The sequence below is a fragment of the Gymnodraco acuticeps genome, unplaced genomic scaffold, assembly GCF_902827175.1.
Source record: "Gymnodraco acuticeps unplaced genomic scaffold, fGymAcu1.1, whole genome shotgun sequence".
NCBI lineage: Eukaryota > Metazoa > Chordata > Actinopteri > Perciformes > Bathydraconidae > Gymnodraco > Gymnodraco acuticeps.
In genome coordinates this window covers 1,619,173-1,642,921 of record NW_022990198.1, presented here as the reverse complement: position 1 = coordinate 1,642,921, position 23,749 = coordinate 1,619,173, and the positions used below count along the sequence as shown (strand labels likewise).

The following is a 23,749-nucleotide window of genomic DNA, read 5'->3' as shown; positions in this document are numbered from 1 at the left end:
CTCATTTAGTTACTGAGCAAATTCTTAATCAAATAAGTCGTCAACCCGAATTAAATGAGTTAAACCTAAGATCGGCAGCTCCTTAAAAGCAAAGACAGGAGAGAACCGTAACTCCTCAAGAGGCAGAGCTGGATGTTTGACACATTAAGATACAGTAACGTGTTCAAGGCCTTTAAAACGTCAGACAATGTTAGATTCAACCAGAACATAATGGTTACAAATAGTGTACACCAATCTCAACTCTAAACTGTCCCATAAAGTAAAAGAAAGAAAGAAAACCGATACAATACTCAAGGATGTGATGAACTTTCAGTTCTTTATCTGAACATTTTAGACCTGGTTGATTTGTTGACCCTCGTGGTTGGTGGTTCACAGCAGTTGCATTTTCATAACTCAGGTCCATGGGTTCAGTTCCAAATTAAGTATCACTCAACTACGAGGTGCAGCAAAAAGGCCTTCAGCTGTCAGAAGAACAAAAGAAGAACTGTGTTCTTGTTTTTGTTTTAAAGTGAGAATAGGTATCATTCAAGAGAACAAATGAACAAAAAAACATATTTCACATATGGATGAAAAGTTAAATGGATAGAAAACAAAGCACCCAGTTCAACAAAAACATAATATGATAAATTATGTTTGATGACCAAGTCTTTGCTTGGTCTGGTTCCAGCTTATGGTGAAAACAAACTCTAAACATGTTCCTGCTCCTTAAAAGAGGATGTTTGTTGCATGAGAAATTGTGAATGTCAGTTTTAAATGTTTTTTACTGCTGAAAACAACATGGAATTTCCATGCGTTATTTTGCCTGGTTAAACCTAGAATCTGCAACATCTTTGATAGAATATTTAGGGTTTCTAACATCCTGGGTAACCAGTGGATCAGCTTCCAGAAGTGCACTGTCCTGTAACAGTGGCAGCATTTAGCTTCTTGCACTGACCTGTAATCCACCATCTGGCCAAATGATTTAAAAAAAGAGAAACAACAGGTGGAGTGCAGTCGGAGCTCAGCTGCTCAGCTCCAGATGAAGAGAGGGGTAAAGTAGGGTACGAGAAGTAGGCTATGTCCTGACATAGCCTCACACACACACATACACAAACACAGATCTGTCCCTTTCTCTTTACTACTCCCTCGCTCTCCCTGCTGCTATAACTAGGTCACACTGGGCCCAAAGTCTGTCCTTCAAGCAATAAGACGTAGGAGAAGGAGTTCAAGGTAATTCTTGGTCACGCTGGTCTTAATGGGAGGTCTGGAGAACACTGAAAGTGCCGCAAGTGAAGTCCCGTTTGGCTGCAGCCAAAGCCACAGGAACCACTCCGAGTGAAGAGTCCAAGAATGGCCAAACAAACACCATCAATCAGCCGGCCCGAGGCCACCAGTGCTGGGATAAAGGAGCAGGCTGCAAATCACCTCTGTGAATGCCACCATTAACACTGCCACTTTATAGGCTAGAGGGGGTTCTAACATGACTCAGCCCCTTTCGAGCGGGTTGATTTAGAGGCTGAAGCAGAACAGTGAAATTACAATTGAGTGTGTTCTATTTGCTTTCTGTATGATAGCCCAAAGGAAAGGAAAAAGGAAATGAATGTAAAACTCCAGATACAAAACATAATTCCAGTGTGGCTTTGCTGTAAGTTAAATGCATCTGTCTTGTAGTTTATCCCCATAAGTCATATAAAGTTTATTATCCTACAGAGGTTCCCACAAAAGGTTTAGAGTTCCGTCTGTGGGCCAATTTCTGGTAAACATTGAAAGCTGCTCTTTAAAAAAGGCCAATATTCTAGTTTATCTGTATCAATAGTGGAAGCCCAGCAGGGGGTCATCCATCAAAAGGCCGAGATGCCATCCTTCTGCGGCCCGTCAGCCTGCTTCCTTCTATATTTTCATAACAACGCCTCACGTCTGGGACACGAGACCGACAGAAAGCTAGGCCATCCATCAATATCCGTACCGCCTTTGCATGGGGACATCACTCCCTCTGGACAGTGGAGCTAAAACTGGCCTCAACAAGCCACTCTTTTAGACTTCTTGCTTCCAAAATAAACCACCAAGGCACAAAGCAGTCCAGGAACACCTCCTAAATAAAACCAGTGCCAATCTGTAGCACTTGGCAGGGGGTGGCTCATCATTTAGAGACACAAAATGAAAACAAGGGAAATATGTACTCTTAGTAAGTTGTGTCATAAACCCACAGACTGTTGAGTTGGCAGGGACCCGACTTAGCCACACACGGATTTACTGTATAATGTGCCAAAGAGATTAGGGTTACGCCTCCAGCTCTAAAATTACAGAAAAACCCTATCCATGATTAAGATCTGCTGCTAACTCATGCAGCAGGAACGTGTTAACATCCACACATGATGGGATGCACACTGTTACGTGTGTGGCAAGCTGCAGACTATTTTTAACGTCAATAAAGTCTCTACCAGAAATGCTTGGTTTGGAATATCAGAGAATTAACATGAATTACAGCAGCAGCTTTGTGAGTGAGAAGTTTCCTGCAGTAGTCCGATAAAGTTAGCATAAATCTAATTTTAAAACAGCCAAAAAGTTCAAGTTTAAAACATTTCATTAAAAAGGCACCACTCACCTCACAATGACACCCCGTCTTTAGATTCTGGAGGCCTTAGAAAAGCATGGCGGACAGGTCGGTCGAGCATCCCAAGAACTCACAACAGTGAGCAGATCCTCATTCCGTCTTTGTCGCTTTGTTCTCCAAAACTGAGGGGAGAAAAAGAAAAGAACAATGCACTTGTTGATTCAGCAAAAGAGAAGCACTGAGACTTCTACCTACAGTGGAGAGTTGTGACAAGTGTGTTTAGAAGTCAGCGGAAAAGAGGAAAATCTGAGTCATGATGGCGAAAGTTTTCACATGCAAGAAGGTTGAGACTGAGGGGATTTTCCATGTCAACAAGAGTGAAGACCGAGCCCAAAGCTGGCACCCAGTTCACTAACAAGAGGGCTTTCCCCCGAGTAAAGTAAAAACGTTGCTGTTTTCACAACAAGTTTTTGTTATTTTCTGTAGAAAAACACAGTTTCTAAGTTTAAAACACTTAACAAATTGAATTGATGATCATGTGGTGCCTTTCCTTTAAAAAAGACAAAAGAAGCACCCTGTCCATGTGGAAAGAAGCACAGGGCCCATCTGTATATCATTAAACTGTTGCATTAGCGGTAAAGTCACATTTAAGTACCATAGGTGTGAGCCAGACAGCTATTGTTTCATAATGGCTATTCACATACTTTAGATTACCTTTGGCACCATCATGTTTTCAGCAAGTCATATCGTTTCAGGGAGAACAATCATCTCACACGAGAAGAATAAATAATAGCAGCATATGGTTCTGGAAAATGGTGTAGATAAGATCTACTGCACTGCAGATAAAGTCACTGCCCTTAACCTCCCAACTTTAATTATGTTAGTCTCCAATTACCAAGCACATTTTACAAGTTGTAATATGTCTTTCTGTATGTTTGAGTATCATCAGGGCCGTCCCTCCCTACAGGCCGATCATGCAGGCTGCATGGGGCCTCACATTGCGCAGGGGGCCTCGGCTTATGAGCTCGGCTTGTGCGCAGTTCTCAGCGCAGTTCTCCGCGCACCCCCTGCTGACACGTGAGAGTGAGAGGTGACAAGGGGAGCACGTCTGTAACCCGACACCGTTGCAATGAATCGACATCTGACCAATCACGGCTTTGATACGGCCACTAGTGCAGGTGAAGAGATGTCGGTGAAAAGACAGTTTCAGTCCGGCGCAAGCAAGAGGGAAAAAAAACAAAAACATGAAGAAACTAGAGCATCACTCGAAGGTGGGTTATTGTATGAGTCAAATGTCAAACTTTTGCCAATTGCCATATTAAAACATCAGCTGCAATTCACGACATGAAGAAGGCAGTCTCTGCATAGCATATAGGCTAATGGAGATGCAGTTATCTCCAGCATTCTTTATTTACCATTCATTCAAGTATGTTATGCCTTGTATCTGCTAATGTACAGGTGGAAGAGTGATACACTGTCCGTCTAGTTGGCTTACATAACAGTTAAAGTTTACAGCCTAAAAAACATGGAGCATATTTTCTCCTTTTATTCATTTTGATGTCAATTTGCACATTTCATGGTGATGCTCAGCCTCTCCCCTTAACTCCTAACAGTCATCACCATGTCAACCACAACACAGAGAAATACTCATAGAAATGTATGTGTAGTTGTTGACACATTGCTGACAGAGGGAACTACATTTGAATACAGATTTAAGAAATATCAGTTTTTGAGCATGTCATAAGCATGTTTTGTCTTGACTATATTACAACTATATTATAATAATATAGTATTTATATTATTGAATTGATTATTAGTAGAAGTAGTTTATTTGCATTAATTATATTTTAATCTTTTTGAGGCTAGTATTTGGCAGGAAATGCAGACGTATTCACCTGTAAACGCATACTTGCACATTTACCTCACTGTATAAAAAAGTAACTGTTGATAATAATAAACAGGAATTATATTTGCAAAGTACTTTGTTTCCAAAAAAAATTGTTTCACTCCTGTCGGTTGGGGGGGCCTCATCTCACAATGTCGCTTGGGGCCCCAAGTTGGCCAGGGACGGCCCTGAGTATCATTGAGTTTACGAAATATGTGCATAAGACACTTTGGAATAATTGCCAATGCTTCAAGAGGTCATATTTCCAAGTAACTCTGTAGATCAGGGGTCGGCAACAGGCGGACCGCGGTCCGGATCCGGACCCAGACGCCGACCTATACGGACCCGGAGCTATAATCAATACATTAATAGGGGTTTTTTCGGCTCCTCCCGCTTTTTTAACACTGATTTGGTTGACTTGTGTAATTAAGTGGAGAACCGAAGAGTTTTCGTTTTGGGGGTGGGGGGGGAGTCCGTCCGTCAGTCCGACTGACGGACAACTTCTCACTTCAAAAAAGAAGAATAAATCTAGACCGCAAAAATAATTAAACAAGCGAGTACCTGTTTTTCCTGTCCAAGGACAGGTTCCTCGTCTGAAAGGAGTGCTGACAGAGAGCACCGGAACGCCGCTCCAGCTCTTCAAATATTGCAATACCCATAAGGAGCCGTACACATGCTGCAGTGTTTGCGTGGCTGTGTCTTTAGTTGTAAGCACAGTGGCGATCTGTTGTTATTAGCATCTGGTTAGCTAGCTATGCTAACGAATTTAAAGAGCTTTTCTACAACCAGGTGGAAGAGAGCTCTCTCCTGAGAGGCTCAAATAACCTCAGCTCAGTGAGGTTAAGGCACACCTTGATATGATCATTATAGTTATTAATGAAACTAAATGAAAAACAGGTATAAAATACTATATGACAGTAACAAAAAAGTTGTTAAAAATAACAAGAATAGAGTTTAAAAGGAGAGTGATTTGTAAAAATATCCAAAAAGAAAAATATGCTTACAGTTCCGTTTCATATGGGTGTTGAGAGATGTATCCATAGATCTCCTAATGTTGCTCTCAAAGTGCACCAGATTGATGCTTTTAACTTCAATATTTAAAAAAAATCTTCCCGGGGGAGCATGCCCCCGGACCCCCCTGGAGGAGGTTAGGTCCCCCCCCACTTAAGTCATGTTCACATGGATAGGATACTAAATACATTTGCACACATCTTGTGTCCATATCTTTCTGTTTTGGTGGTCACGCCACACCGTGCACATGCATGCATACGTGAGTCATGGTGAGATATCTGGATTAAGAGGTTGCTTTTTCTTTGCACAGAATGAAAGAAAGGTGAAATGAATGGGCTGTGATTTTAGTTTTTTTAAGCAGAGGTTGAATTCAATAATTTATACGACCCTCGGAGGATGTTGTAAAAATTTAAAGGAAAAAGGTTCCCCACCCCTGCTGTAAATAATAATAAAAACCCTTGATTTTGAACTTAACATCTCTGTCTCCTATTGATCTGAGTATATTATAAAGAATAGCAGTTAATTTAAGCACAGGCCTTTGTCAGATGGTATTACTCTGTTTTTTTCCTGCTTCGAATAGTTCTCTCTTTTTTCACCATACCTGTGTTTGCATCACTGAAACCAATGAGCACCTGCATGTGTGTGAGAATGGCCCTGACACCATTTCAGCCCAGATTTACAAACTCCTGGCAGGACAAGCTCGAGCTCAATTCTCACACTGAATTTTAAAAAAGTGAGTGAGGGACTGCAATATAAGAGGGAAAGAAAGAGAAACTTTAAACTGTTCAATTGTTATGATGTGTAAAGACTGATATTGTTCTATAATCGGCTGAAACTGTTAAGTCATGATGTGAAACGGTTAACAAAGAAAAAGGGAAACTCAAGCTGCTGCTACACTTTATTTTATTTATCTAAAATTAAGCACTTTTAAGATGCACACATTTTCAAAAGATATTTTATTTATTTTCTCTATTTTATTTGTAAATGCAGCCCGAGAGGAACATTACACATATCCACAGTATTTACTGTATATCTAGTTCAATGTTAATTGACAATAAATATTGTTGTTTTTGAATTGTACTTTCTTTATTTGATTGGCAGTCAGTTGTCGATTACATGCAGACGTTGATAAAGCTACAGGACACTTCAATATATATATCACACTAATTCATGAAGCAAGTTAGACATTTTGATGTTCCGGACCTTTGCATGGGGAGATTTTCTCTAACTGGACCTCGTTGAATTTTAGTTGAAGACCCCTGCTGTAGATGAATTATTCCCACAGTATTTAAAGACTAAGTGACATACACAATGTCACTAGAGTTATGCAATGAACTAAATGTTACATTATAAATCACATACTCAACATAATCATATCAAAACTTGCAATAAATGTCAATAAAAGTTCATAAGTTCAACAAACCTTACCAACAGACCAGTATCTTCAACTGGTTATTCTGTAATCAAACTGGATGAGAGATACGAGGGGAGACAGCATGAGAGAGAAAATACTTCACATAGTGTTGTATATTTCCTGATACAGTTGCAAGAAAAAGTATGTGAACCCTTTGGATTCTCCACACATAGCGTTGTGTGTTCCTTCCAAACAACTCAACTTTGGTTTCATCTGTCCACAGAATATTTTGCCAGTAGTGCTGTGGAACATCCAGGTGCTCTTTTGCAAACTTCAAACGTGCAGCAATGTTTTTTCTGGACAGCAGTGGCTTCCTCCCATGAACTCCATTCTTGTTCAGTGTTTTACGTATCGTAGATTCGTCAACAGAGATGTTAGCATGTGCCAGAGATTTCTTTAAGTCTCTAGCTGACACTCTAGGATTCTTCTTCACCTCATTGAGCATTCTGCGCTGTGCTCTTGCAGTCATCTTTACAGGACGGCCACTCCTAGGGAGAGTAGCAACAGTGCTGAACTTTCTCCATTTATAGACAATTTGTCTTACCGTGGACTGATGAACATCAAGGCTTTTAGGGATACTTTTGTAACCCTTTCCAGCTTTATGCAAGTCAACAATTCTTAATCGTAGGTCTTCTGAGAGCTCTTTTGTGCGAGGCATGGTTCACATCTGGCAATGCTTCTTAAGAATAGCAAATTCAAAACTGGTGTGTATTTTCTATAGGGCAGGGCAGCTTTAACCAACACCTCCAATCTCGTCTCATTGATTGGACTCCAGGTTGGCTGACTCCTGACTCCAATTAGCTCTTGAAGAAGTCTTTAGCCTAGGAGTTCACATACTTTTTCCACCCTGCACTGTGAATGTTTACATGGTGTGTTCAATAAAAACATGAAAACATATAATTGTTTGTGTGGTATTAGTTTAAGCAGACTGTGTGTGTCTATTGTTGTGACTTAGATGAAGATCAGAACACATTTTATGACCAACTTATGCAGAGATCCAGGTAATTCCAAAGGGTTCACATACTTTTTCTTGCAACTGTATATGGTCCAGCTCTACTTGTTACATCTACCTCTACCTCACTGTTTTCCCATAAACAGTTAATAGATTTTTAGGGAACAGTTGGACATTAAATGGTAATAAAACTATGTTTAGCCAATAAATACTTTGACACATAAATCCCAGTAAAACCATTTTGTGACATTTTTACACCTCTTTTTTTTTAAACAAATGAAATATAACATGTCAATTATTTAAGCTTTAGAGGTCCTGGTAGGTTTAATATTTTACCTTTGAACCGAGCATGCATAACTGAGTTTAGCTAACAGCAGTTTGTGGTAGATTAAGGGAACAAGATTAGAACATTACCTTAACAACAAGTTACTTAATATTGGTGTTGAGCCAGGATTAAAAACAAAGGACAAAGTTTTATTATTAACAGTGCCACTTTCAAACAAGGTATCGCATGTTGTGTATACAAAATAAAAATACAACTTTAACAGGGGCATGCACTTCACATGTTTTTGGTAGCTAAAGTAAATAGAATAAAGATGTTTTAAAGAAAATAGAATAAAAACAACATTATGTAAATCTATCATTTGACAGGAGGAAATGCCACCATACAGTGCTGCTTGGTTCTCAAACATAGGGGAGTAGCAGCTGCCTTGTTATTGAACTTCCTGTTTGATCAGCAGGATCTGGGATGTTTACTCAAATTAGCGGCACTAACTGCCTGTACTGTTACAGGCTTTACTTAAAGCTTCAGCTCTTCACTTGGCCTATATGTTTTAATATTATGTTACAGACAGATGGAAGTGCTTAGGAGCTTCCCACGTGTGATGTTCCTCATTACAAATAGCTTGGCGCTTCTTATAGTAAATATTGCAGAGGTAAAGTGACAGTATATACTGTGAACTCTGTAGAGGTTTATTAATAGCAGTTTGTCTTAGGCCCCGCCCACACGGAGACGACAAAACAAACCGAAGTCGATATCAAAAAAGTCTTCCGTCCACACGGAATCGGCTCAAGAAACGTGTCCGTCCACACGAGACCGCTCGACCCGCTGGAGACGCTGTAGTACATATGCAGGGCCTTATAAGTGGCGCTGTACTTCCGCCACAAACTACACCAAAAGCAGCGAATAAGACCCCCGAGCATGATTGCCATGGTTGCCTTTCTGTTTATTCTCCGCGGTGGATTTAGCAACATGCAGTTCATGTAGTTCTCCATGTCCACTTGTTGCTGATGGTTGTGGTAGAGGAACTGTAGATTTTGCACTAACATCTGTATCATGGTCAGTAGCGTCTGGAGCATGAACGCAACCCTGTGATCCGCCATTATTGTTGTTGTTGGGGAAACGCATCAGCAATGACGCGGGTGAAGCGGGGGTGAGCAGGAGAGGTGGGGAGAGGTGGGGTTATGATCGTTTAGGGCGTACACACGGTGCCGCAAGCGTTACGTTACCAGACCTTCCTACTTTGGGATGCGTTATCGTTTGAGGGCTCCGTTTCTGCGGTTCCGTTCCACACGATAAAGAACTATAGCGGATAACAACCGTTTCGTCTCCGTGTGGACGGGGCCTAAACACAGATCATTATCAGTGCTTTCATGACTGTTCAAAGCAAATAATGTCCATGTAGACACCTGAATTGAATAGAGGCCCCCCTGGTTGAGGTTTTGATCGATTAAGCAGGTTACCAAGTGCCATTTTAAGGGTTTAATGTCTAAACTAAGTGTGCCTTTCCAATGAGAATTGGAATACTAGACGGCATCACAAATAATAGGAGCTCAGAAAGACAAATATTTCTAGTTACAGATGACAAAATGTATCCGATTTCATATCAGGTTGGTGGTCAAAACTGTGACTTCTGGAAATGCCAATTGGGACTTTTTTGTATCGTTAAGATTTTTGGCAACTTGGGGCCACTATAAAATAGCTCGCAAAACACACAACTATTATAACTACTTCATAAAGTCGGCATACATGTTAGGAAACGAATCGCACATCCAGGAGAAATGGTGCTACAATAGCATTATTTTGGATTCCCGTTTGTGATGAATTTATAAAAGAAAGTCCAATATTTACTCTCCATTAAGCTCGGTTTTGCGAACCTATGCAGACAACTATGATACAGAGACACCAGGCATTCATTCACATAACTTAATGTACTGCTGGAAACTTTGAATAAATCTCATAAACATTCAATATTGGTTTGTTAAGATGTACATCTGAGCATAATGGCATACAGTTACTTATAGCTGTACTGTGCAGTAGTCGGGAGGTTACATTACATGGGATGGAGGCACGGGAAATACATTTAGATTCCTATGGGGAAAGGCAGTGTAATAGAAAGGAATAAATGAAGATAAATGATGTTCAGTGTTTGCCAGGCTATCACACGCGCACACATACGCACACACACTGAACTATTAAGGAGTAGGGTGGCGTCCCACTTCTCCCCTATCCAAACACCGCCACACCACAGCACAGCACTTAGGTTTATTATCATAATGTTCAGCCGCATGCCAAAGGTTCCAGACAAGTTAACAAAACCCGTAAGAGATGCAGGAAGCAACACACCCTGAACAAAGGCCGTTCAGGAAATAGGGGAATAGTGTAGCAAAAAGGGAGATCATACAAACAGATGTGTTGAGAATACTGTACTCCTGATATCAGAGAAAAGCACATCAGCATTTTAGGAACAACTGAACATGTGTCATGCATTTTGATTTCAAAACTGCTTGCTTGTACGTGGTTGTGGTAAAGAACATAATAACAACATAAATGTAAGGGAGAAAACAACTACAGAAGACCTGGGGGGTATACTACGAAGCAGGATTTTCGCTTAGCCGGCTAAATTCAGGGAAAACTCCGGCTTTCTGGTCCTACGAAGCTGGTTCTCTTTTTAGCAGGCTAGATCTCCATGGTAACTTATGCTTAGCGGCTAACCAGGGGGTTATACTACGAATCTAGTTCAACCTATCCTGGATATGTTTTGAGTTATCCGATTGACTTAATCCAAAACAAAGCCGCTCTCGCTAAACTGTCCTACAACGCTGGCTATCATCTCGTTCGCTCAAGCCAGCCGTGTCCTATCTAGTTAGGTGCGCGTTCACATAAAAGGGGTGGTATCTGGAGCATTCGACCAATCACAAACATGGAGAAGCGTACTGACAGCGCAGCGTCATACTTCCTGAATGAAAAGTCAACTATAATATTAGACATATGAAGAAGTTAAACTTTAAACATCCATGACTTAAACACTTTATCCAGGATAAAAGCCACATAGCTGCAAGGTGAATACAGCTGGTAAAAGAAAAAGTGTTTGAATGCGTACATTAACAGGTTTATGATATCACTGCCCCGTCCAAGACACGAGTGGATCTGACTTTAATTACATTTGACTCGAGTGTTTCGTCAACTTAATGTGTTACTTAAAATAATACTTATGCATACAGTATGTGACACTGAGTGTTGCACGGCCAGATACGGCTCAGCTGACTCAGATAAGGAAATATATGATACATTATGATGTGATATGAATGATAATGGGACACATCGACGTCTGCACTCACAGTGCCGCTGACTGTAGGCTACGTAATGTTACTTTGATCCGGTTACTTATGTTGTGGCAGATATTTAATTAAGCTTTCTTAACATAGCCTAATAGTATAATAGTTATAATAGTCAGATTGCTCTGAAGATGGGAGGTGATGTTCTATTCATTTTCACGTTCACACAGTCGGTGATTTTGGCCGGCCATCTTTCCTGCAACGGTAGTTTAAACTGTATTTCCTCTGCACACTGAGCTCTGATTGGTCAGCATGCGTGGTGCTTTCGCTGAGTTGATCTCTTATCCTGGAACATATCCTGCTTCGGAGCACAGACTAGGTTCCAGGATAAGTCACCATGGAGATCTAGCCCGCTAAAAAGTGAACCAGCTTCGTAGTACCGGAAATCCCAGAAGTGATCTTGCTAAACAAAATTCCTGCTTCGTAGTATACCCCCCTGGTCAGGACCTGGGGGGTATACTACGAAGCAGGATTTTTGTTTCGTTGCCTACAGTCCGCGGCACTGTGAGTGCAGACGTCAATGTGTCCCATTATCATTCATATCACATCATAATATATCACATCATAATGTATAATATATTTCCTTATCTGAGTCAGCTGAGCCGTATCTGGCCGTGCAACACTCAGTGTCACATACTGTATGCATAAGTATTATTTTAAGCAACACATCAAGTTGACGAAACACTCGAGACAAATGTAATTAAAGTCAGATCGTGTTTTAGATGGGGCAGTGATATCATAAACCTGTTAATGTACGCATTCAAACACTTTTTCTTTTACCAGCTGTATTCACCTTGCAGCTGCAGCTATGTGGCTTTTATCCTGGAAAAAGTGTTTAAGTCATGGATGTTTAAAGTTTAACTTCTTCATACGTCTAATATTATAGTTGACTTTTCATTCAGGAAGTATGACGCTGCGCTGTCAGTACGCTTCTCCATGTTTGTGATTGGTCGAATGCTCCAGATACCACCCCTTTTATGTGAACGCGCACCTAACTAGATAGAACACGGCTGGCTTGAGCGAACGAGTTGATAGCCAGCGTTGTAGGACAGTTTAGCGAGAGCGGCTTTGTTTTGGATCAAGTCAATCAGATAACTCAAAACATATCCAGGATAGGTTGAACTAGATTCGTAGTATAACCCCCTGGTTAGGTTGCAGGCTAAGAGATCAACTCAGTGAAAGCACCGCCTGCTGACCAATCAGAGCTCAGTGTGCGGAGTTTAAAGCGATCAAGTCATATTACAGGAGAAAGGAAATACAGAAAAACTGCCATTGCAGGAAAGACGGCCGGCAAAAATCACAGACTGTGTGAACGTGAAAATGAATAGAATATCACCTCCATCTTCAGAGCAATCTGACTATTATAACATTAGCGTTAAGAAAGCTTACTTAAATATCTGCCACAACATAAGTATACTGAGTGCAGACGTCGATGTGTCCCATTATCATTCATATCACATATCACATCATAATGTATCATATATTTCCTTATCTGAGTCAGCTGAGCCGTATCTGGCCGTGCAACACTCAGTGTCACATACTGTATGCAGAAGTATTATTTTAAGCAACACATTAAGTTGACGAAACACTCGAGACAAATGTAATTAAAGTCAGATCGTGTTTTAGATGGGGCAATGATATCATAAACCTGTTAATGTATGCATTCAAACACTTTTTCTTTTGCCAGCTGTATTCACCTTGCAGGTGCAGCTATGTGGCTTTTATCCTGGATAAAGTGTTTAAGTCATGGATGTTTAAAGTTTAACTTCTTCATATTTGACTAGTATTAAAGTTCACTTTTCATTCAGGAAGTATGACGCTGCGCTGTCAAGTATGCTTCTCCATGTTTGTGATTGGTCGAATGCTCCAAATACCACCCCTTTCATGTGAACGCGCACCTAACTAGATAGGAAACGGCTGGCTTGAGCGATCCACTTGATAACCCGCGTCGTAGTACAGTTTAGCGACAGCGTGTATGTGTTGGATTAGGCCAACCGGCTAACTCAAACATATCCAGGTTAGGTTGAACCAGCTTTGTAGTATAGGCCCCTGAAGTCAATACAGCTGTTTATTTTAAAGAATATAATAGGCACAGGGTGGAAAGTCTGCTTTGTTTGGATAGCAAAAGATGGCCCACATGGAAAGAATCACATTCCATCTTGAACAGCCGAAAAAGTCTGTATTTTGTCAAGAGTCCTCTTTATACGGTGGCCCTGAAGTGCAAGACACCACAGCATTTCACAAAACGCTACAGCATTTCAGAAAACGCCACAGCATTTCAGAAAACGCCACAGCATTTCAGAAAACGCCACAGCATTTCAGAAAACGCCACAGCATTTCAGAAAACGCCACAGCATTTCAGAAAACACCACAGCATTTCAGAAAACACCACAGCATTTCACAAAACGCCACAGCATTTCACAAAACGCCACAGCATTTCACAAAACGCCACAGCATTTCACAAAACGCTACAGCATTTCAGAAAACGCCACAGCATTTCACAAAACACCACAGCATTTCACAAAACACCACAGCATTTCAGAAAACGCCACAGCATTTCACAAAACGCCACAGCATTTCACAAAACGCCACAACATTTCACAAAACGCCACAGCATTTCACAAAACGCCGCAACATTTCACCAAACGCCACAGCATTTCACAAAACGCTACAGCATTTCACAAAACGCCACAGCATTTCACAAAACACCACAGCATTTCACATTGGACGGAAAGGGTATTCCTTTAGGGAGAACACTTCTTGTTTGTGATTGGACAGAGCCAGCCAGAGAAGCACTGTTGTGATTGGTCTGTTCAGGAACTGGACACAAGTTAAACATGTACAAACCACAGACTGTCTGTATCATGGTGAATACAGTCGCTGCTTTATTTATGTCTGTATGACGTTGTTGTGAGTGTGGACGGAGCAGCTACAGGTTAGTTTAGCCTGATCGATCCGATTCCATTCAGAAAACATGCATTATTAAAAGATTTTCGCCAGCTGTCTTGTCTGCAGACTTGTCAAAGCATTAATTAATTCACAGCCGTGGTGAATCTCGAGCGATTACAGCGATATTGGGTAGTCTACCATAGTATTTACATGGAGATAAGCCCCTTTAATTAATTAATTATTAATTAATAAAGCATTAATTCATGGTTTTTTCGCATTGCTCTAATCGCTCGAGTTTCACCGCGGCTGTCAGCTGTGTCATTCAAACAAGACGTGCTGGAGAGGGGGTAGGGCGTATCTCCATCTAAATCCTATGGGGCAGTGGTTCCCAACTTTTTCCCAACCTTTTTTCCCAAGAGCCCCCCCAAATGACCCCTGTTGGAAGTTCACTAAAATTAATTAGTCAATTATTTTTTATATTTTATTGTAATGTAGAGACAAGGCTTTTAGTGACAATCATGTATTGCCTTACAATTATATGTAAAAAAAAAAAAAGTAAAAAAAAAAAAAAAAAAAGAAAAAGTCTAAATATGATATTTGGCCTCAAATCATCGCCCCCCAGGTTGGGAACCACTGCCATGGGGGATACCAGCTACAACAACATGAACATCTTTTTACCGTGATTTAATTGTAATACACGTTTCAAAATTATGCCGAAGTAACTACATACTGATACCGGTTAGTAAAAACCATAAATTAATGCTTTGACAAGTCTGCAGACAAGACGGCAGGCGAAAAGCTTTTAAAATGCGTGTTTTCTGAATATAATCGGATCGATCAGGCTAAACTAACCTGTAGCTGCTCCATCCACACTCACAACAACGTCATACAGACATAAATAAAGCAGCGACTGTATTCGCCATGACATAGACAGTCTGTGGTTTGTACATGTTTAACTTGTGTCCAGTTTCTGAACAGATATGAGAAGCTGTGAGCTCTGAGTGTGTGCTCACAGCTAACGGCTGATGTTTCGGGACATGTTGCGCTGTCGGGTGCTGACCAATCACGAAGCGTCATTTCTTGACTGGCAGCAAAAACAACCAATCATAGCAATGCTTCTCTCAGCCTGTCCTCCTACAAAAAACGACCATATAGGTCGATTGTTCAGCAGCTAAATACGACCCAGAGTCACGTTTTAAAGTGTAGCACCTCTAGTGGTCGTGTAAGAAACAACATGCTCCTGTCGATTGCAAACGCTCCGGAGGGTCGTTTATTCACAAATTACCATCTGGAAAATCCTAAATTGTGGAATAGTTTGGCCATTAAAATGCTTTTTTATTAGATTTCTAGCGAGAAGTGTATATTGTACTTTTATAATCTACGTCCAGTGGATGTGTAGGATCTACAGTTTGATAGATATACGAAGATAATTTGAGGTCTCGCCAGGAGAACGTGTACTGTATATGGGGCAGCTTCCATGTAAAGTTAGCATGGTTGAAAACAGTATTTCCGGTCTCGAAGTTTTCATAATAAAACCGGAAGTATTCCCCACACTGTCAAATGATCTCCATTACTCATCCAAACATCAGTTTATCCTTGTTAATTACACAATATTGATTGGTTTAAATTGTGTACAATGCTTTTGTGTTTTTAACCTTCGATTCGGAGAAACAAATAGTTTTTTCGGAGTTTAGACACTACAGAGTTTCCGAAGACACTACACTACCCAGAATCCCCAGCTATCGTTTGGGACTACAACATCCGCCTTGCTTTACAAACCCCGTGATTAGCCCTCAAGCTCTGTGATTGGATGTTGGAGTGGCAGTGCGACAAGGTTACGCCGAATGTCAAACAGCTCTTTGAAATGGAATGGAACCACGCCAGACTATCCAAAACTGGACTTGGACGGGTCCAGCCCAGCCCTCCCCCACATAATTACACATGCTGGCTATTGTGTGTTTCGCAATATGTTCTATGGCACGTCTCTACTGGGAATTGTAGTTTTATAAGACGTTTTCGTATTTCCCACAATTAGAAGTTGCCAGTATTAAACTGTATACATCCCTGGAGGTTTAGGGGATACAAAACACATTGGTGTTATCAAATTTAAAACATATAATTAATACATGGGTGAAAATTGCTTGTGCCCATAATGGGCAGCATTAATATACCCACATGACAGCTAAGGTCAGAAGAGCTTTATTTAACAGCTGGTCTTATGTCTGTGACCCCTCCTGTTGTTAATTGATAAGCCTGAAACATGCACTTGTCAAGGTTCAGATGCACATTTAGCAAATATGGCAGTAGCCATCGATCATCTTAAGATAAGATACTTTATTGATCCCAATTTGGGAAATGTTTTTGTTACAGCAGCATGTACTACTTTGTTCTACTCCACTACAATTCAGAGGTCAACCTGGTATTTTTACTCTACTACATTTATTTTTGTTACATTGCAGATTCTGATTAATGATGTGAAATATAAACAACCCTTAAATCAGACTTTCGTTACACCTGAGTAAAATTCAGCCTTATCAGTTTGTCTGTTTTGCACATCCACCTGTTAATATCTTTGGACGTCCTGCACTAAACTGTTTTATTGTAGAGATCACTACAGTATCTTCTTGATATTTTCTATTCTATATTTCTATCATTGACCCCTATTTTGTATGTAGGCTACTCTTAATATTTAAATGTTTTCATAAAAATTAAACTTATTCAATAACTAAATTCAATAACGTGCTTTAACCACTAGGAGGTACGGTTTAAAAACAAGTGGTCTAGTTAATAAAACATAATAATATCAAACATAATATGACTATTCACTTTATTGTGAAATTAAAAAACAGAACGGTAAAGGAAAATACAGTTTCAGTCTCTCAATGTGAAGCTTATGCATTGTACCATAAACTTGTATAGACCTGTAACAGTCAACTGCATGAGGAGTTGGAAAGGTAGTTCAGAAAATCAGTAATATCTTTAAAAACTACAAAAAAGTCCCTTTCTATCAGCTGTGCACCGTTATGGTGTAAATACAGACTATCTACTTATTGGATCAAATATAAAAGTCAGCCGAATTAGTGTTGATACTGCAAGGAGACGTATTGTGTGAAAATAAATGAAAGATGTTGTTTAATTGTTGATATTTTATGGTCCACGTCACGTATTCAGTTTTGGCGGCATCTCTTCCAGTTTGTCAAAAGGTCTTCTGATCAGGGCTCTATAAATACATATCTACGGCAGATATGTAATATTTAATGCAGCCGAACCGTGTATTACAATGCCGTTATGTGATGACTTTCAAAGAGAAAAGCAAGAACACTCGGAATAAAGTATTATTTTTTTTTTTTTAAATGTTTTCCGATTTCATATCACATAAACACCATATCCCGACGTGCATTGCGGCGTGATTTTAGCCTATCAAAACCTCTGAAAAAAGAAATGTGTCTCTCAGAATCGAAAGAGAAAACCCTATGGGAAAAACACAAAAGCATTGTACAAAATTTAAACCAATTAATGTCGTATAATTAACTAGGATAAACTGATGTTTTTTAGTGGATGAGTACTGCAGATATCACTGTTAAATCATTTGATCATTGGTTTTATTATGAAAACGTCGAGACCGGAAATACTGTTTTCAACCCGTAACTTTACATGGAAGCTTGCCGCATATACACGTTCTCCTGACGAAACCTCAAATCATCTTCGTAATATCTATCAAACTATAGATCCTACATAACGACTGGACGTGGATTCTAAAAGTACAATATATACTTCTCGCTAGAAATCTAATCATAAAGCGTTTTAATGGCCAAACTATCCAACAATTTAGGATTTTACAGAGAGGGTTATTTGTGAATAAACGACCATCTGTAACGTTTGCATTCAACGGGAGCACTAGAGGCCGACAACTTTAAAACGTAATTATAGGTCGTATTAAGCGCTTGAACAAACGACATATTTGGTCGTAATAAGGGCTTAAACAATCGACCCATTTGGTCGTATGAGTTGGAGGACTTGTTGCTTCTCTGGCTGGCTCTGTCCAATCACAAACAAGAAGTGTTCTCCCTAAAGGAATACCCTTTCCGTCCAATGTGAAATGCTGCGGTGTTTTGTGAAATGCTGCGGTGTTTTGTGAAATGCTACGGCGTTTTCTGAAATGCTGCGGCATTTTCTGAAATGCTGCGGCATTTTCTGAAATGCTGCGGCATTTTCTGAAATGCTGCGGCGTTTTCTGAAATGCTGTTGTGTTTTCTGAAATGCTGTAGTGTTTTCTGAAATGCTGTTGTGTTTTGTGAAATGCTGTAGTGTTTTCTGAAATGCTGTGGTGTTTTCTGAAATGCTGTAGTGTTTTCTGAAATGCTGTGGTGTCTTGCACTTCAGGGCCACCGTATATTTAGGATCATCTGGGCCAAACCTTAAACATCCTGCAACATTTCAGAAACCTACAGTTAGAAAAATCCACAACAATCTAAACAACATTGATGTTTAAAAAAAATGTTTTAATGTGAACATATTTAGTCTTTTAACAATTCTTATTCAAGTTACTTTGACTGTTTAGCTTTTAGAAAGCTGACAGGTTTAACTCGATGTTCCAAGTAGTTTGTTGAGGTAAATATATGATAGACAATATTGCAAACCACTGGTGTGTTCAGACAGAAAGTAAGTCTAATCTACGATGTTGCACAATTGCATTACATCTTAATGAAAATACTCAGATTGTCCAAAAAGATACTAGTTTACCCTAGGTGACTGTAGAAAATGCTCAGAAAAGATACTAGAGTTTTACCCTACATTGTGTGAAGCTAAACATGATCTCAACTGGATTATGTGTTTGTCCTTTTCATTTGTTTATAATTTACTTTGTGATTAATGAATTCAATGAAGCCTGCAAAAGAAGGTTATATAATGGCTTGTCTGTCAGTAGGTAAAAATAAAAGGACACATAATGAAAGCAGAAAAAGCCAACAGGCGGCTCTGACTGTTCTGTTTAGCGTGGATGGATGAACTGTGCATTGTTTGAATACTCAACATCTCTCGCCCTCTGGTTGCGCAGGCAGGACTGACAGCGCTGTGTAATCCCTTATGCAACGCCGTGACGCAGCTACTGCCCCACAGTGCATCCCACCACCCACGCAGCTTCTGATCTGCACCCTCGTTCTTCCCCGACACTTCTTCACCTCTCAGGCAGCCTGCCTCCCACAACATGGTCGGCCTCTCCACTTAAAAACCTTCTCTTCATGACTCACTGCGTGTCTCTCGTATGTTGTTATCAGGGTCTGTGTTTAATGGAGAGTGTGTGCCATCCGTCTTGTGGACTCACAGCAGGAGATTATGAAAATCAGGCCAGAAATCACACAGAGCACCGAGAAATGTACTTAAAAATACCCAAAACAAGCAGCCTCAGGAAGGGGCCGTCCCACTTACATAATGTAACCCTAACTGCAAGAAGGATGGATAAAATAAAACAAAATGTTCACATTGTGAAACAGGGTAGTTTATATTATTTTCAGGACATCTTGGAATCGCAGCTTTAATCTTCAGAAACTAAAAAAGACACAGGATTAAATAATACTTTGTGTCATGAGTTAAATTGAAATTAAAAGGCAATGTTTCTTGTTTGATAAATCTAAACTGGAAAAAATAAGGTTACAGAGCATGACCCTGTTGATTAAAGAAAGGAGGAATTGAGGACAAAAGTGGAGACACTGTTGCTTTGACGTTTGAAGCAAAGTCTTACTCAGCAAGTTGCTGGTAAGGGCTGCTACATACTGCAGTACAAAACTAGACCTAAAAGCACTGTTTTTAAAAAAAAAGGTAAATAGCTCACCAGATGCCCATTAGCAACAAATGTATCCAATAATGTAAGTATTTTATGTATTTTTGAATCTTTCAGTGAACTGAGGTGAATCCATTCTGTAACAATGGTTACATATATATTGTGTATTTATTTTACTGTTAGCTTTTGTTTCCTCTTACAAACATTGGATTGGTTTCAAACCATTATGAACGTCCAACAAGCAGCTCATGCTTCTTACACAATCTGACTTATTTTTAGCAATGTCTCTTGGGAATTCTTGGGAACTCTTGGGAATTCACTTGGAAACATTATCATAACTGATAAGTTTTAAGCTGATGCACAACTTCATGTCAAAGTGCTGAGCTGTTCCTGGCCACAGTCTGTGAGAAGGACTGAGGGCTGAACCACAGTGAGAAGGTGTGAGATGGAGAGCAGCAGGATACCGGCAGTTGACACAGCTGAGGAGCAAATGAAAATGTTGGAGGTGTTGAAAGAGCAGAAAAAGAGTGTGAGAGCAAACCAGGAGTCAGGAGGGCTGCAGGCATGTACGTCATCACACACAGGCCTCCCTGCAGCAGCTGTGAATGTCATCATCACACTAACTACTTCTGCCAATCAAAGCTGCTCATGGGAACACGGCATGTTGTTTTTCATGCTCTTTTTAACTTGCATAATCATCAACAAGTGACAACAGATGATGCAGCCCACTATGTCTAGATCCAGTTAAAAATATTCAACTTACTTTTGGGATTATAGCTGAACATATTGTGCCCCCGTTCTTTGACTAACCGTGACGTCTGAGTGTGTGTAATCCGACCATATGACTCTAGCTTCTCCTTTCATCAATTAGAGACACATTTCATCACTCTGAGGGCTGTGCTTTCAGCTAAACTGTAAAGCTGCAACTTTTGGTTGAGTAATTGATCAGTAGATTATTAATTGCTCGTTTGATACCAACACAATTGCAAACTGTTTTGATAATCATTGGCGTTTAAATAATTTTTCATGCAAAGAAAATGATAGAAAATATTTTCAGCATTACAAATATGGAGATTTCCTGTCTGTCTGTTTGTTATATTAGTGACAAAACAAGACAATTCTAAAAAGGCATCCATTAGACCTTGGGACACTGATGGATATTTGTCACTATTTTGTGATATTGTATAAACCAAACTATTAATTGATTAAACCAGAAAATAATCAACATTGTTAAAAAAAGGTAGTTTCAGCACTACTAAATAGTAAGGCTAACATGTTCAAAGTGACAATTATAGCACACTTTATAGGTATTATGTTCACCCAAAAAAAATTGGAAAAATACTCATTTGGGCCTGATTATGGCTTTGAGGGAAAGTCAGTGTATCACTAACATTAGAAGAAGAAGATTCAACTTATTGTCATTACGTAGTACAGGTACTATGTAACGAAACGGTTTCTCTGCATTTGACCCATCCTAGTGTTAGGAGGAGCAGTGGGCTGCCATTATGTACGGCGTAATGTTTAAACATTATTTAAAGCCATCTTAATTGGGATATGAATGTTTGTAACAAATAGCTATTAGGACATGTTACTCAAATGTTGAACTCATGGTGGTAACACAAGAGGAAAAAGTGATCAAGAAAGTCAGTCTCTATGTAAATCTATCTCTTAGTTTTTGAAATGTTTCAATCACAGCCAAAGAGGTGGACAGAGCCATCGTAGAGCCATGCCACTGCCAAGCTACTCAGAACAGAACTACCAAAAGTGATGTAATAAGAGTAATGGAAGGACTTCATAGTCCACTCTCAGGTTATCCTGGATAAGAAGGGTTTCCCCTATCCAAGGACACTTTCCGCCAGTCAATGAGAGATGACGGGGCTTTACAGTAAAGTCGAGCTCTGGCATCTTATCTGGGCTGTTGACAAAACTGTAAATCTTATCTGTACTGCAGCAGCAGTTCCTTGGGACCCATCCTTAAAGGCGCTGCAGGAAAAGATGCAGCGACAGGAGTCAATCATGAGGTAAAAAAAAGGCCAAACATTTAATAGAAATTATATGGGTATAATAGTGGAGTGCGGAATATAATATTTCACAGTCCTCAGTATGCAAGGGATGATAACATGTGTTTTAAAGAACAAAAACAGCATTGTTTGCACCATTTCAAAAAGGTAAAAGGTATACAAGCCCACAAGCATTATTATAAAACTGTACAGAACATTGTTTCTTTATAGAGATGGTGAAACAAATACGTTTGTGTACAGGAAAAAATGTAGGGTAAGTTCTGGACTTGGGTGGATAATAATAGAGAGTAACTTTTGGAAGAACCAGTCTGTGGACTGTTATTAAGGAAGTTTAAAGTTTTGAAGTTTGGATGGTGGTTGGTTGAGGTACCATGGTCCATTTGCATTGAAATGGGGTCATTAATCAGAGCTCCAGGAAAGGAGGTGACAAGATATGGCAATTTGTAGGTAAAAGACATCGACTGATTAATAGCCGGCTTTGTACCTGAAAATTGGGCCAAAATCCCACAAGGTTTGACCAGAGGGGGAGCTACGGTGTGGTTGTGTGGTTGTGAGTGTGTTCATCTGCTGTATTCTTCAAGTATTCAGTACAAGAGACGTCACTTGCTCGAGTCAGGACAGACACTCATTAGACCGAGAGGAAAGACAAAATGAGTCCTGACCCGTTCCAGGCTCAGGGATCAGGGGTCTCTAAAGCTCGGCCCCTGCCTCCCGGTGCCCTCAGGCAGCTGTGCAGTCCAGCTGTGCACACAACTCTGACTAAGAATACCAAAGTGATCAAGAGACGAACCGTCTGTCCTTGAGGATGGTGAAGAATGGGAAGGATTTGCAGATCAATGTTCAAATTAAAATGTCAAGATATTTAGGGCTCATTTTCCATCGATCTACAGACTACTTTCTCAAAGAATTGATTAATACATTTTTAAATAGCTAAAGATCCTGACATCTTTAGAAACGTTTTTTTAACAAACAACATAAAACAAAAATGGTTTGTTTTAGACTAAAAGAAAACAGAAAATATTCAATATTTATTTTGGCTTGATTTATTTGCCCGATTTTGATCAAACTTAGGATGGTGTAACACGGCCAAGGATCCGACTGCAGGTGTGAATACACTATGATTCACTTTCCTTAACATTTCAAGGTAGGGCATTTGGCCCTAGAATAGGTTTGGGCTCTCGAATGGCGCATTTCCACCGCAGGCCTTGCTCGACTAATGTGGCGTTTCCACTGCAGGCCTCGCTCGGCCTCGCTCGGTTTGGTTAGGCCTTATTAGGCCCGGCTCACTTTAATGCTGCGCTTCCATTAAAGTTTAGGAACTAGGGTAGTTACTATAGTAACGCAGTGTAGGCGGAGCCGTGACGTCATCTTCAATGAGAGCCCCAGAAAAACAACACAGCCGTTAGCTCTTAGCACTCAGAGCTCTTCATATCTGTTCAGAAACTAGACAAAAGTTAAACGAGTACAAACCACAGACTGCCTGTGTCATGGCGAATACAGTCGCTGGTTTATTTATGTCTGTATAGGCCGTAGTTGTGAGTGTGGACGGTCGGAGCATATATAACGTTAGCTTAGCCAAGCTCCATTTAGAAAACACGCATTTTAAAAAGGGTTTTTCGCCTGCCGTCTGTCTGCAGACTTGTCAAA

General features: G+C 40.1%; 1 protein-coding gene across 1 annotated transcript in view; it reads right to left on the bottom strand.

Moving 5' to 3' along the window:
* The window catches only part of LOC117547394 (leucine zipper putative tumor suppressor 2 homolog), a 54,021-nt gene that overhangs the window by 15,846 nt on the left and 14,426 nt on the right, over window positions 1-23,749 (bottom strand). The window contains exon 2 of the mRNA XM_034218117.1: window positions 2,585-2,715. The gene's annotated coding sequence lies outside the window, so the exon portion shown is untranslated. The remainder of the gene's footprint in view (window positions 1-2,584; window positions 2,716-23,749) is intronic.